Below are 16147 nucleotides of genomic sequence, written 5' to 3'. Positions count from 1 at the left end.
AGGAATAGATGGCCTCTCTGAAATGGAGATGCATCACAAACAAATCAGAGACTAAGAGCAACAATGAAAATTATCACTCTCATTTTAAGGTCAATGAACATATGGGCTTTGTGTCTGCATCAGTCCAACAAAAAGAGCCATGCTCTGAAGGCCTAATGATTCAAGTCACAAGCAATAAGATTAGGTTCATAAAACTTCCAGTAACCTTTGTAACAATAAAAATAGTTTTAGATAGCTTAAAGGTTGCTTGTTTTACAAGGTACTGATCAATCAATACTTTCTCAATGTAGCTGTACTGTAAAGAATGACTCTCAAGAAAGGGTAGTTTTCAAAGAAACTGCAGATGATTGGCATCCCAATATGTTGAGATACCTGCAATAACATTTACAGAGGTAAGCTCACTGAGACTACTCTCTCCAAAGGACTGCTTCTTACGTAGACTGCCATAGATTTGCATCACTGCGCATTAGATAAAGGTGAAGTGTTTGTCAAAATTCCATTAATTCCGCACTCCAAATGAGACAAAAGAATGATTGTGGTATGGGTTTCTTTCAACAAGCTCACAACTGCTGAATAAATCCACCTCAACTCATCACTCAACAGCTCAGGCTCAACCTTTAGTTGAATAACGTTTGGAATTTACAAAGATACTCAATGTCTACAATAGAATGCGTTGAGAGCCAAAACCTTTCAAAAGGAAGATAGGTCTGTGATTTGATATTGGCAAGACAAATACAATAGAGATGTTTAAGAGGGTTTTTAATAAGCACATGGATATGCAGATAATATATACTGAACTTGTTTTTTTTTGTATATTACCGGTTTTAGTGCTATGGTTACATATCTGTATGTGCTGTAAGTAAGAATGTCATTGTTCTGTTGTGGAACATATGACAATAAAACACTCTTGATTCTTGATATGAATTATATGCTGGCATATCATGGCATCATGTTCGGCACAGGAATTGTAGGCCAAAGGGCCTGTTCCTGTGCTTTACTTTTCCATGTTCTATGATGTTTGAAATTACAAATTCCAAAGCTATGAATAAACCAATACCTGATGGATCATGATATGGAATATATTTAGGCTGGATTTTGCTGTATGCAACCCATTAACCAAATTCATCATGTGTGGGAAGGAACTGCAGATGCTGGTTTACACTGAGGATAGACACAAAATGCTGGAGTAACTCAGCGGGTCAGGCAGCATCTCTGGAGAAAAGGAATAGGTGACATTTCGGGTCAAGACCCTTCTGCAGATTGAGAGTCAGCGGAGAGGGAAAGTAGAGATATGAAAATGTAAGAAGGAAGTGCAGATGCTGGTTTAAACTGAAGATAGACACAAAATGCTGGAGTAACTCAACGGGACAGGCAGCATCTCTGGAGAGACGGATTGGGTGACGTTTCGATTCTGAAGAAGGGTCTCGACCTGAAACGCCATCCATTCCTTCTGTCCAGAGACGTTGGAGTCCCGCTGAGTTACTCCAATCTTTTGTGTCTATCTTAGAGATATGAAAAGGTACAGTACAAATCAGAGCAGTGAAAGAGCATGTAGCATGACTCCTGTAGGAGGGATGAGGAGAACTTTTTCAAAGTAGGCATACCTTGAGGAGATTTTGCAGTGTAGCTGACAAAATGTGTAGGAAGGAACTGCAGAAGGTGGAGGGAATGGATAGGCTACGTTCTGGGTTTGGACTCATCTTCAGACTGATTGTGGTAGGTGCAAAAAGAGCTGAAAAAGTGAGGTAAACGCGAGACAAATCCTGACAGGTGATAGGTGGATACAGGTGGTCGGGCAGAGAGGTGGAGTAAGTGACAAGGGCTATTGATGAAAAGAAGGCAAAAGGATGTCAGATGAGGAGAGGAGTGAGATATAAAGCCAGAGAGATACAGGTGTGAAAAGTGGTAGGGCTTTATGGGGGCATGGGTGGTAAAAAGGGGTGGGATAGTGGGAGAAACGGGTGCATACCAGGGCTTGAATGCCTCAATTCCAAGTTTCCCATTGGAGTTGTCAACTCCAGCCAAAGAGATACAACTATCTGTGACTTCCCCTCTCATCTCAACCCCTCCCAATGCGTTGAAATATAACAGGACTTTCTCGAAAAAACTCTTTAAAATATTTAGAGAAACTGGGTGCACATATTTCCGAGCATCCATTTTATATTAGTTTGTTGACCCAACAGTGTTGATTCTGTTTTAGATGCAGCCTGACCTACTGAATGTTTATATTTCATATTTAATTTTCTATAACAAATGTAGCCTTCTTCTGTATGTAACTTTTGCTTTAATATTTTATTAGTTCATGATTAAATTCTCATTTGGCAAATAAATTCCCCAGTGGTTTGGAAAGAGTTAAGAAAAACAAGCACTGAAAGCAAAATGCATGGTAAAAATACTCAGAGATTGTAATTTCATTTCCTTGACAGTAAATAATTTTTTTCAGGAAATTGGTCATTAATTTAAGAGACTATGCTATTTCTTTCGTCACATTCAACTGCGTTTGTTTTTTTTAAACAATTTATAAGGAGATAAATCATTAAATCGGAATGGCTTAGGAGTATATAATATTGTGATCAACAACATGTTCTACAGAGGATATCCAAGACATGGAAGATTATTGATTTTTCACATGCTTATTTATAAAAGGAACATTCCAAATTGGTACTGTTCAGATTCATCATAAGCATAAATTCCCACCAGATTTCGTATGAACAATGGTCATTTTTCTTTTGCCTGTTCTCTTGGTTTATTACATATCTTGTGCAGCAATAATTTGTTATATATTGGGAGGAATCTTTAATAAAAGCTTTTAAAAACAAAAATATTATTCATCAAAATCTTAAGGATTTTGTCAATAAATAAACACATCTAATAGCGGCGAGGACAGACCTTATCTTGTGCTGCCGAGATTATGCACTGAATTTCCTAAAATCTCAAAAGTAAGTGTTTCATTTGATTGCTTAACGCAAACACCATAAATCAGCATGCTTCAAATAATATTGTGATCTAATGCTGCTCGAGCAATCTCACAAAGCTCGGGGTAAATTCTGGAAACCAACTTTAAAATTCTATTTAACTAAATAGGTGTTTACTTCATGTATGGCCAGAAGGTCCCATCATTAATATATTATCGAGACTGAAAACCATTCTATCTCAAATCCATTATAGTCATATCTAAGCAAATACTCATTGAGAATATAATCATGGCTGTTTGATTTCGGCTCGCTGAAGAAATAGTTTTTAAAGATTTATTTTCAATTGGGGTTTAAAAGCTAAATTATTTTTTTTTAAATTGCAGACTTCGACTATATTCATCTATTGGTAATCTTACAGCATTGCTATTCTAATACCCAATGGAACAGATTCCTAGGTGGTGAATGTTTGATCCCAACTTGGTATTCAGGGGAGATATTCTGCTCCACAGAGATGGAGGGCATCCATTCAACAAGCAGGAGGAGGTGGTTTGAAAGTAAGACTGAAAGATCTCAGATTTTGTGACCTCAGGACCTCCTAAAGTACTTTTCAACCAACACACTTTTTGAAGTAGCTATTGCAATGCAGGAAACGTGACGATTAGTGTGCAGACAGTCACTGTCCTCAAACAGCAGTAACCACTTTGCCTACATTTTAAATTGCTTGAAGAATAAATACGAACCAGGATACCAAGAAGAGCTTAGTTTAGTTTAGTTTAGTTTAGAGCTACAGCATAGAAACAGGCCGTTCGACCCACCGAGTCCGTGCCGACCTGTACACAAGCACTATCCTACACACTAGGGACAATTTACTATTTTTATTGAAGCCAATTAACCTACAAATTTGTACGTCTTTGGAGTGTGGGAGGAAACCAGAGAACCCAGGGAAAACCCACGCAGGTCACGGGGAGAACGTACAAACTCCCTACAGACAGCACCCGTCGTTAGGATCGAACCTGAGTCTCTGGCGCTGTAAGGAGGCAACTCCACTGCTGCACTACCATACCGCCATTTGGAGAGCTCTCCTGCCTCTTCCTAAAATAATGCTATGGGTGCCTTTATGGAAGGGCAAATGAGACCCCATTTTAAACTAACCCAAAAGATAACTTGATCATCGACCTACGGTATCTTTAAATCAGAATACAATACAGGGGGGAAATTATTACTTTTTTAAACAACTTTCATTTCAGACTTTGCAAGTTCTTAATTGAGCTATTTCAGATTGTTTTAATCCGCTTTCAACTTTTGGTTTAGACGCAGTTTAACAAAACACAAATGAAACTTCTAATCCTCCAACTTTCAATTTTGGATACAGAAATATTTGCCATTGAATTATATTGTACAAGACCATTAAAAAAATATATATCAGTCTTTCCCATTACAAACTTTTACCTCATGCAATGCAGTTGAATATGTCATTTGGATAGCTGGTACTCTTAGCACATTATTTTCTGGTTACACATAGCCGGTTATTATAGAGTTCTGCTATCCTACATGTGGTTTTTGACATAAACAGCCAATTATGCTGTGCAGTCATGAGGAATGTACTCTGATGGAGAATAGCAACCCTGTACATCCACAATAATAATAAAAGGCCAGAATAAAACAATGGTGTAATTCAGCTGGAAGGGCTGCAATTGTGTCTGTCTTCTTGGTTGTGTGTTGAATTAATTCTGATTGATTAAAAAAATCTTTATTTTTTACATTAAGAGTTTAATGTCAAAGCCAAAACCTAATTCATTTACTAGGATGATTCACGATAAACATCACAACTTTAGACAACTCCCACTTTCTGGTTCTGGCCGTTTCAGCTGGGCAGGTTGCACAAACCTGCTATGAGCAACACATAACACAGACAGAGAACCATAATCAGTCTCCAAATGCTCAACTATCCCATTTAATTCAGTCCCACCCTCTCATTAGGGTTGCAAACTGTCCCTTACTAGCCGGGACATCAGATTCAGATTCAATTTAATTGTCATTGTCAGTGTACAGTACAGAGACAACGAAATGCATTTAGCATCTCCCTTGAAGAGCGACATAAGCAGGTAAGGGGACATCCCGTATAGGACAAGGGGTCCAGGACAAGGGGTCACAGCTTAAGGATAAGGGGGAAATCCTTTAAGACCGAGATGAGAAAAACATTTTTCACACAGAGAGTGGTGAATCTCTGGAACTCTGGAACTCTCTACCACAGAGGGTAGTTGAGGCCAGTTCATTGGCTATATTTAAGAGGGAGTTAGATGTGGCCCTTGTAGCTAAAGGGATCAGGGGGTATGGAGAGAAGGCAGGTACGGGATACTGAGTTGGATGATCAGCCATGATCAGATTGAATGGCGGTGCAGGCTCGAAGGGCCGAATGGCCTACTCCTGCACCTATTTTCTATGTATCTATGTATCTATGTATATTGGGCTAAATTGGTTTGTCCCATACGGGACCGCCCTTGTCCCGTATTTGACTGCTCCTACTCAGGTGGAGGAGACTGTTGGGTCAGAGCGCCGCGCCTGGCCTCGCCTCGCCCATCCCGACATAGTGCAGCCCATGGAGTGCAGCAGCAGCGCCTCGCCCATGGCCCAGTCGGACGGCAGCCTGGCCAGCTGTCCGACCTTCAGACCCTCGCTTACCGCCCACACCACCACCCCTCCTTCTCATGGCCGATCATCGGTTCATGAGTTGGATGGGGTGCCGGAATATGCGTGCGACATCACTCAGCCTGGGCCAAAACTCCTCAGCTGGCCCGCTGGCTGGGCTTTGTGTGCAGTCCAGCACCTGGGCAAACTCATCATTCACCCAGCCACGGCTGAGTCAGTCAACGAATTGCTGTTGGGAATTTGTCCCATATTTTGACCTTTTGTCCCTTATTTGGGAGTGAGGAAGTTGGCAACCCTACCTATCATAGATATCGCCTTTGTTTGCTTTATTCCACTGACCACATGCCCTGCAAATAAAAATGATCATCTTTCTCTCTCTCCCCAGCTCTGGTGAGGGATTTGGGCCTGAAATGGTCATTCTGTTTTTCTTTCCACATATGTTGTCTTAGCTTCTGAATTTTATGTTTTATTTTAGATTGCCTGCATATGCAACTTTTAAAGTGCATAAATGCACAATTAAACTGAACATAATGTAAATGGAGTGGCAAACATTTAGGACGGCAGAGAATTCCAAACACCAAGTGCTTCATTGTTAACCTCCATATCATCTGTGATATTTATCTTTTAGATTAAATTTCAGGGTCAAACAAATGATCACCAGATCATGTTTTAACTGATGTCAGGATCATACATTTCCATGTTGTAATTACACTTTTTGAAATCCTGCACTTCTGATCGTCTTGCAGTGAGCAGGTTGCTAAAACACTATGGCTGAGCAGCCCACAGTTAACCAAATAAATGCTGTAGGTCAAGTATTGGATGATTTTGCCCATGGTTCAGATACAGCCTGAATCCAGGCTTTAAGCTTATAGAACACAGTAATCATGAATGTATTGCAAGAGTCTCTGAACTTCAGTACGGACAGAGTTGAACTGTAGATAGACACAAAATGCTGGAGTAAATCAGTGGGACAAGCGGGTTGTATGGAGAGAAGGAATGAGTGACGTTTTGGGTCGAAACTCTTCTTCAGCCAGAGTTTCTTGGTGAAACTAGGTGATCTTGGTGATCAGCCCATGCTTATGTCATGGACTTTACATGAATGATTGATAAAGCACTTTTTTATGGCGAAGAGCGATGACATTGGGTAAGTATGTTGGGTTGTATAAGACATTGGTGAAGTAACATTTAGAGTATTGTGTAATGGAAAGACGTTGTCAAGCTGGAAGGGTGCAGAGTAGATTTACGAGGACTCAAGGGCTTGGACTCCAGGGAGAGGTTGGGCAGGCTAGGACTTTATTCCTTGGAGCACAGAAGGGTGAGGGGTGATCTTATAGAGGTGTACAAGGTCATGACATGAATAGATAGGGTAATTGCACAGTCTTTTGTCCAGAGTAAGTTTCTTTGAGAACCAGAGGACATAGGTTTAAGGTAACATTGAAACATAGAAACATAGAAAATAGGTGCAGGAGGAGGCCATTCGGCCCTTCGAGCCAGCACCGCCATTCATTGTGATCATTGCTGATCGTCCCATATCAATAACCCGTGCCTGCCTTTTCCCCATATCCCTTGACTCCACTAGCCCCTAGACCTCTATCTACAGTATCTAAGGGGGGAAAGTATCCCTTGACTCCACTAGCCCCTAGACCTCTATCTACAGTATCTAAGGGGGGAAAGACTTGATAGGTACCTGAAGGGTGATGTTTTTACATGAAGGATGGTGGGTATATGGAACGAGCTGCCTGAGGAGATATTTGAGGCAGGTACTATCATTACGTTTAAGAGACATTTGGACACGTACATGAATAGGATAGGTTTATAGGGATATGGGCCAAGCACAGGCAGGTGGGACTAGTGCAGATAGGACACATTGGTCGGCATGGGCAAGTTGAGCCGAAGGACCTGTTTCCATGCTCTATGACTCTAAATGATCACAAAATATACTCATTGTTAGTGCACTGCAACTTGAAGACATTCAGCCTATGAATGCTGGCTGGCTTTGTGAGGCAATGCCTCATTTAGATCCTGTCGATGGTGGGGAGGTCAGTACCTGTGATGGATTGCCAGAGGCATAAACAATTCTTCCAGTTGAAGCAATCAAGAGAGTCAAGAGTCAAGAGAGTCAAGAGTCAAGAGTCAAGAGTCAAGAGTCAATTTAATTGTCATTTGGACCCCTAGAGGTCCAAACGAAATGCCGTTTCTGCAGCCATACATTACACACAAATAGACCCAGACACAACATAATTACAATTTTACATAAACATCCATCACATAGCTGTGATGGAAGGCCAAAAAAAAAACTTATCTCTCCACTGCACTCTCCCCCCCCCCCCGATGTCAGAGTCAAAGTCAAAGCCCCCGGCTGGCGATGGCGATTGTCCCGCGGCCATTGAAGCCACGCCGGGTGGTGCGAGGTCGCACACCGGGTCTTGTTGTTGGAGCCCCCGGTGTGCGCTCGCAAGTACCCGCGGCCATTCCAGCCGCGCGGGGCAACGGTGCTAAGCCCCGGTCCAGGAGCTCTTCGACCCCGCAACACGGGCGGGAGAATTCTCCGTTGCAGGAGCCCCGAAAAGCGGTCTCTCTCCAGGGAGCCGCGGGCTCCCGGCGCCGCTGTCCGCAGACCCGCAGCAGCAGCCCCCGACTCAGCAGCGGCATCGGCAGCAGCAGCAGCAGCAGCAGCAGCGTTCCTCCACCGCTCCGGTCTCGGCCAGCTCCGCGATGGCAAAGGTGAGTCGGCACCTGAGTCCCCGGCTTCTTCCTGTTGGAGGCCGCTCCTCGTTGCGGCCTCAACGACAACGGAACCCGACGAGAAAAAGGTCGGGTCTCCAGTGCAGGGAGAGATTTAAAAAGTTTCCCCCCCCCTCCCACCCCACCCCCACCCCCCCACACACACACACCCCAACAAAAAATAACAAAAACTACATTAAAACACAGACAGAAAATAATAAAAACGCGTACAATGAATCACTTGCAGTTCCTCTGGTCTGGTCTATTGCTTATTGGCTTTCGCAACGTGGTCTTTTCCTCACTGGAAAAGCAAACACAAATTGGGTGATAGCTTTGCAAAACCCTTCCTTTCAATCTATAAGAATGGTACAGCAGGCAGTGAAGAAAGCTAAGGGCATGTCGGCCTTCATAACAAGAGGATTTGAATATAGGAGTAAAGAGGTCCTTCTGCAGTTGTACAGAGCCCTGGTAAGACCGCATCTGGAGTATTGTGTACAGTTTTGGTCTCCTAATTTGAGAAGGACAACCTTGCTATTGAGGCAGTAGGTTCACAAGGTTAATCCCCAGGATGGCAGGACTGTAATATGAGGAAAGATTGGAAATACTGGGCTTGGATTCACTTAGAAGCATGAGAGGGGATCTTATAGAAACATATAAAATTATAAAAGGATTGGACAAGCTAGATGCAGGAAAAATGGTCCCAATGTTGGGGGAGTCCAGAACCAGGGGCCACAGTCTAAGAATAATGGGGAGGCCATTTACAGTAAAACTGAGATGAGAAAATACTTTTTCACCCAGAGATTTGAGAATTTGTGGAATTCTCTGCCACAGAAAACAATTCACTGGATGAATTTAAAAGAGAGTTAGATAGATAGAGCTCTTGGGGCTAGCAGAATAAATGAATATGGGAATAAGGCAAGCATGGGTTACTGATTGTGGATGATCAGCCGTGAACACAATGAATGGTGGTGCAGGCTCAAAGGGCCAAATGGCCTACTCCTGCACCTATTTTCTATGTTTCTATGTTTCTTGTATGATTCAAATAAGTTCTGATGAAAGCAGTTTTCCTCAATCCAAAATGTTGCTGGTCTTGCTGTATTTTCAGAAGCCTCTTCTACGTCAGTGCAGTATTTACAGAAAACTGTGCAATTTAGTGCACTCTCCAGCACTTCACACTTCCAGTATTATTTTTTGTCTGCCTAAATTTCTACTGGACAGATCAAGTGATTAAAAAAACATATTCTAAGCTCAAGATAGACACAAAAAGCTATAGTTTACTCTAGCTTTTGTGTCTATCTTTTGTTCAAACCTGCATCTGCAGTTTGGGGCAGTTGCGGGCAGTTGGGGGCGTGCGAGTTGGCTGCCCTGCCAGCAGCGTGTTCGTTATTTTGACTTTTTTGGGGTTTTTTAGTGTGTCCAAATGTTTGTTTTGGTGTCTCTGGGTGTGTCTTACGTGGGGCGGTGGTGGGGGGGGGAAAGGGGGAAAACGTTTTTTCAGTCGCCTCCTCGATGGAGGGGCGACTTTTCCCATGTCGCTTCACCGCCTCCCCTTGCTGCCTTACGGCTTAGATTGGAGCGGCCTTTCCCGGAGTCGGGCCCAGAGCTTCAGCAGTGGGCGCAGCGTGGACTTTTCCATCGCGGAGCGGGGACGAACCCTTGCCGGGTGTCGCCAGAAAGGAGTACTCCGATCTCTGGCCTGGTGACTTTGACATCATGGGGCTGTGGTCTGCGGAACTTCTAGCCAAGGGCATGACATGGACTTACCATCTGGGATCCCTTTCCGGGGATTGCCAGAGAAGAGCTCACAACTGCCGACTGCAGCCTATAACATCCTGAAGCCGCACTCCTGTAGGAAATTGACCGATTCGTGTATTCCAAGCCGCGGAGTGTGTTCGACCATCCCGACGAGAGGGCCTGTACATCCGACCGTCCGTAGCGTAGACTACAGAGGGTTTATGGCCCCGACCACTGATGAACAAAAGGAGGAGGACTGACTGAACTTTGTTGCCTTCCAGCACAGTGAAGAATGCTGTGGTGGATGTTTGGTGTTAAATTCTATTGTGTGTTCTTTTTGTCAAGTGTATCACTGCATGGCAAATTCATTTCACTGTACCTTAGTTGGTGCATGTGATGAATACATTTTACTTTGACTTTGACAGTTCCTTCCTACACATTTACTAAACTCAGATTGCATCAGCATATTACATTCTTCAGCCTCTTATGAGTCACGGATCCATATCAGGGAAATTCCCTGCCCCCTCCCTGCGTTCCCTGTAACGTAAAACATGGTAAAGTTTTCTAAACCCGTTCACTTTGTTCCCATTCCACATACACGCTGCCTATCCTGCTGGGCATTTGAAGCATTTCCTAGTTTTGTTTCTCAAAATCAGCTCTCTTGTCACAAATGCCTACGTACTTCACAAAGGAACATGCTGCACTAACCTGATTTGGTCAAACTGCCCAATTTTGAGTACAGTTTGTTTCTGGTTTTCTAATTTCTCCCTAATGTACATCTCTGGGCCAATATCTCTGGTCTACTGTGGTGGGGCTCCTGATACTGTAACCAACTGTTCAAAACATATGTTGTTTGAGAACAAGATCTTTGTAATTTTTGTCATGATGGGAAATAATACTTCTTCATTTAATAAATGTCAAGACTAATTAAGAACATCGCTGTGCAGGATTAAATGCTATATTAATTCGAATTAAATTGCAGTGCCTTTTTCCATTTTTTATTTGGTTTAGCATAATTTAGAGGTACAGTGCGGAAACAGGCCCTTCGGCTCACCGAGTCTGCGCTGACCCGCATTCCCAGCACGCTAACACTGCACCACACACTAGGGACAATTTACCATTTTACCATTTTACCAAAGCCAATTAACCTTCAAACCTGTACATCTTTGGAGTGTGAGAGAAAACTGGAGCTCGTAGAAAAACACAGGTCATGTGGAGAAGGTGCAAACTCCGTACAGACACCACCCATAGTCAGGATCAAACCCGGGTCTCCGGCGCTGTGAGGCAGCAACTCCACTGATAAAATAAAAAAAATATTCTTGTAATCAGTCCTGTCCAGGATATTCCAGAGTTCATTATAGTTGGCCGGTTACATTTGACACAACGTCATAGTTTGACAGCTAAAGCTTGAGAGAGACAGACAACACAGAAGCAGGCTCTTTACCAACATGTTCTTGCTGACCATTAAGTACTCATCTACACAAATCTCATTTACCAGTAATTGGTCCACTGCTTTGGCAAGTTAAGGGCATGTCTAAACGCTTCTTAAATGTTGTCAAGGTATCAATTTTCATTCACCTATAGAATCCGAAACACATTGCCTGACAAGGTGATTCACCTTCTCAGGCAATGTGTTTCGGATTCCATCCATTATCTGGGTGGAAAATTTCCCCTTTGCATTCCCCTCTAAATCTCTTACCACTCACACTAATCCAATGCATTGACAAATGCGGGTGCCAATCTGCGCATTTGGAGATCCCATGAAGAGTACTTCAGCAAATCACTGATTAAAAATCTCTACAATGTACAAGCTAGGATGAAGGAGATACATAAACCTGTGGTATTTCTAGTTAAAGAATGCACTATCGCACAAACGTCACCTGTGCACATTAAAACAGGTATATGTGCAGTTGGGTGACCCTTGTATGCCCACCAAACTTATTATGCCAGAGTCCGATCCAACTTTCTATACCAGCCTGCTGCTACCCTCAGCCTGGGGATAGAATATATGGATTAAAAAACACACACACACAAAGTGCTGGAGTAATTCAACAGGTCAGGCAGTATCTCAGGCAGACATGTACAGATGACATCTTAGGTCGGGACTCCCCTTCATTCTCAAGAAGGGTCTGAAGGAAGGGCCTGACCAGAAATGTCACCTGTCCATGTCCTTTAGACAATAGACAATAGACAATAGGTGCAGGAGAAGGCCATTTTGCCCTTCGAGCCAGCACCGCCATTCAATGTGATCATGGCTGATCATCCCCAATCAGTACCCCGTTCCTGCCTTCTCCCCATATCCCCTGACTGCTATCGTTAAGAACCCTATCTAGCTCTCTCTTGAAAGTATCCAGAGAACTGACCTCCACCGCCCTCTGAGGCAGAGAATTCCACAGACTCACAAATCTCTGTGTGAAAAAAATGTTCCTCGTCTCCGTTCTAAATGGCTTACCCCTTATTCTTAAACTGTGGCCCCTGGTTCTGGACTCTCCCAACATCGGGAACATGTTTCCTGCCTCTAGCATGTCCAAACCCTTAATAACCTTATATGTTTCAATAAGATATCCTCTCTTCCTTCTAAACCCCAGAGCATACAAGCCCAGCCGCTCCATTCTCTCAGCATATGACAGTCCCGCCATCCCAGGAATTAACCTTGTAAACCTACGCTGCACTCCCTCAATAACAAGAATGTCCTTCCTCAAATTAGGGCACCAAAACTGCACACAATACTCCAGGTGTGGTCTCACTAGGGCCCTATACAACTGCAGAAGGACCACTTTGCTCCTATACTCAACTCCTCCTGTTCTGAAGGCCAACATGTCATTCGCTGCCTGACCCATTGTGTTACTCCAGCACTTTGTTTGTTTTTCTTTGTAAACTAGCATCTGCAGTTCCTTGTGTCTCCATGAATATGGATGTTTGATGTAAGAAAGCATGCTGAGTGTAAACAGAGTCTCTGGCCCTTTAAGACCCAAAGAGTAATGCTTTTAGTGGTCACGTAAAGAAGTAGAAACAAAGAACTGCAGACGCTGGTTAATACACAAAAGGACACAAAGTGCTGGAGTGACTTAGCAGGTCAGGTGGCAGCTCTGGAGAACATGGATAGGTGACGTTTTGGGTCAAAACTGAGTCTGAAGAAGGGTCTCAACCCAAAATGTCACCTCCCCATGTTCTGCATAATCTACCTGACCTGCTGGGTTACTCCAGCACCTTGTGTCCTTCTAGACAGAATAAAGCTACACCTTCAACCTTCAGAGCAGGGGTATTATGCTCCAATTTATTTTGGTGTGAATAGTTGGAACAGTGCAGCACAAGAACAGGCCCTTCAGCCCATATTGATGCTGCTGACCAAAAAGCAGATTGAAACTAATCCCATCTTCATGCACAAGGCCTATATGCAGTTACAAATTTTAACCAATAAACGAGAATAACTGTGTAAGAGGGAACTGCAAGGTTCGATAAAACCAAAGATGCTGGAGTAACTCAGCATGACAGGCAGCTTCTCTGGAGAGAAGGAATGGGTGATGTCACCATTTCCTTCTCTCTAGAGATGCTGCCTGTCCCGCTGTGTTACTCCAGCATTTTGTGTCTATGCACAAGAATAACTTCCTTATTCCTCTTTGATTTACGTCATAATATCTCTTAAGTTAATGTGAATGTGCAAACAGGACTATTAATGCAACAATGACCAGGCAGCAGGATTGTTATCACTTTTGCACTAATGTGCCAGCCTAGATTATTTTTTGCTTGGCCCCTTGACTTCAGCACACAATTTACAGCCTCAGAAGCAAACTTGCTGCAAACCTGACAACTTGCAGTCAGTATAGCATTCTAAACAATTATATTGATAAGACTACATTAGTTTTGTTAGAGGTGTCAGAATGACATGGAAAGTACAGTGTGATCATTCCATCACACTGACATCAGTGATATCAGAGTGTTATTATGTTTCTTTTTTCTGTCTCTGGTAAGTATGTTCAGCATTTTAACAAATTCCACATGATAATTTACAGAATAGGAATGAGTGGCAAGCATTTTTAATATATTAGATTTCTATGATTGTAATTAAAAGAAGCCCATCTCCCAAACTGACAGTGTCACCAATAAAAGCTGCAAAATAAACAGTGTGCTGAAAGACCAAGGAAAATATCGTAATACAAGATATTCTTACTTTATGCTTTCAGGTTTTCACATGCGCTTCATGTTGGTCCATGCAAACACATATGCCAAATTCTGTTGGAAATGTCATTGGGAATAACTGTTCTGAACTGTTCGCTGAGACTACTGTGTGGCATTTACTCTCCTATTCAGATGTGCCGCTGATGAGGCCAAACACTAGATTATTCCACCGAAGATAGCTTCAAAATGCTGAAGTAACTCAGTGGGACGGGTAGCATCTCTGGGGAGACGGAATGGGTGACGATTCGAGTCGAGACCCTTCACGAGACAGTCAGGGGAGAGCAGAAAACTTAAGATATAGAAGGGTAAGGTGTGAAAACGACAGATACATAGGTTATTCCACAGCTGTTAGCTTATATACACTGTTCTCCTCCACTATCGCCTTCCTTCAGCCCCCCCCCCCCCCCCCTTTGATGTAGAAAGGACCTGTGACAGTCAACTTCCAAGTTTAATGATGGAATACCCTGGCTGATTCAAATATATGAATAGACTGGTTTGAAGATGAAAAGGAGAAGACAAATATACAAGATATTAAGAGCACGAGTAGTCCACCTAGACCCTCAAACCTGCCCATCCATTCAGTCTGATCAGAGCTTACCTGATATAGTCCTCATCTCCTCAGCTGTGAATCCTATGTAGTCAATGTCCCGATCATTCCAAAGCTTATTTGCTTTTTCCAGTGATCGAGCCACCACATCTCTCTGTGATAGAGACTTCCTGAGATACACCAGACTCCGTGAAAAGAAGTTCCGACACACTTCAGCTTTAAATGACTCTCTCTCACCTCCTACCAATGTATTACTATTGATATTGTGTAAGAAGGAACTGCAGACGCAGGGCAGTCACGGTGGCGGTCACGGTGGTGCAGCGGTAGAGTTGCTGCCTTACAGCGAATGTAGTGCTGGAGACGTGGGTTCAATCCCGACTGCGGGTGTTGTCTGTACGGAGTTTGTGCTTCCTCCCCGTGACCTGGGCGGGTTTTCTCCAGGATCTTCCTCCCACACTCCAAAGACGTACAGGTTTGGAGATTAATTGGCTTGGCAAATGTAAAAATTGTCCCTAGTGGGTGTAGGACGGTGTTAATGAGCAGGATCACTGGTCGGCACGGACCCGGTGGGCCGAATGGCCTGTTTCCACGCTGTATCTCTGAACTAAACTAAACTAAAATATGCTGGTTTAAACCAAAGATAGACACAAAAAGCTGGAGTAACTCAGTTGGACAGGCAGCACCTCTGGAGAGAAGGAATGGGTGACATTTCCGGTCGAGACCCTTCTTATTGATATTGGTTTACATTCACATATAATGAGATAAGATGGAAAAAAACGTATTACAGTGAAAAACAATGCCTCCTCATTTGCATTCTCCCTGTAGCATGCTGGTTCCCAACCCCCAGCCATGGCCCAAAATTGGGCAACAATGGATTGAGACTGGGCCACGCGTGGTTGAAATTTTTTTATTTCTTGTTCTAATTCTGTTTTCAATTATTTAATTTGATTTTTATTTAATGCTTTAATTGACAACCTGCAAAGCCCAAATAAAATGTTTTGGAAAATCAAATCATTTCGACAGAGTTAGCAATTCATTTATCATGCTATCATAAACTATGGGCCGTAGGTCCAAATGTTTGACCAATTTTCAGCGATGGATGAAAAGGTTGGGAGCCACTGGGCAGCATGGTGGTGCAGCGGTAGAGTTGCTGCCTTACAGCACCAGAGACCCAGGTTCAAACCTGACCACAGGTGCTGTCTGTATGGAGTGCGTACGTTCCCCTTGTGACCACGTGGGCTTTCTCCGGGTGCTCAGGTTTTCTCCCACACTCCAAAGACATATAGGTTTGTAGGTTAGTTGGCTTTGGTTAGATTGTAAATTGTCCCTCATGTGTAGGATAGTGCTACTGTACTAGGATCATTGGCCAGCGCTGACTTGATGGGCCGAAGAGCCTGTC

This window comes from Leucoraja erinacea, chromosome 10, assembly GCF_028641065.1.
Source record: "Leucoraja erinacea ecotype New England chromosome 10, Leri_hhj_1, whole genome shotgun sequence".
Lineage (NCBI taxonomy): Eukaryota > Metazoa > Chordata > Chondrichthyes > Rajiformes > Rajidae > Leucoraja > Leucoraja erinaceus.
Note: the sequence above shows the minus strand (reverse complement) of the source record.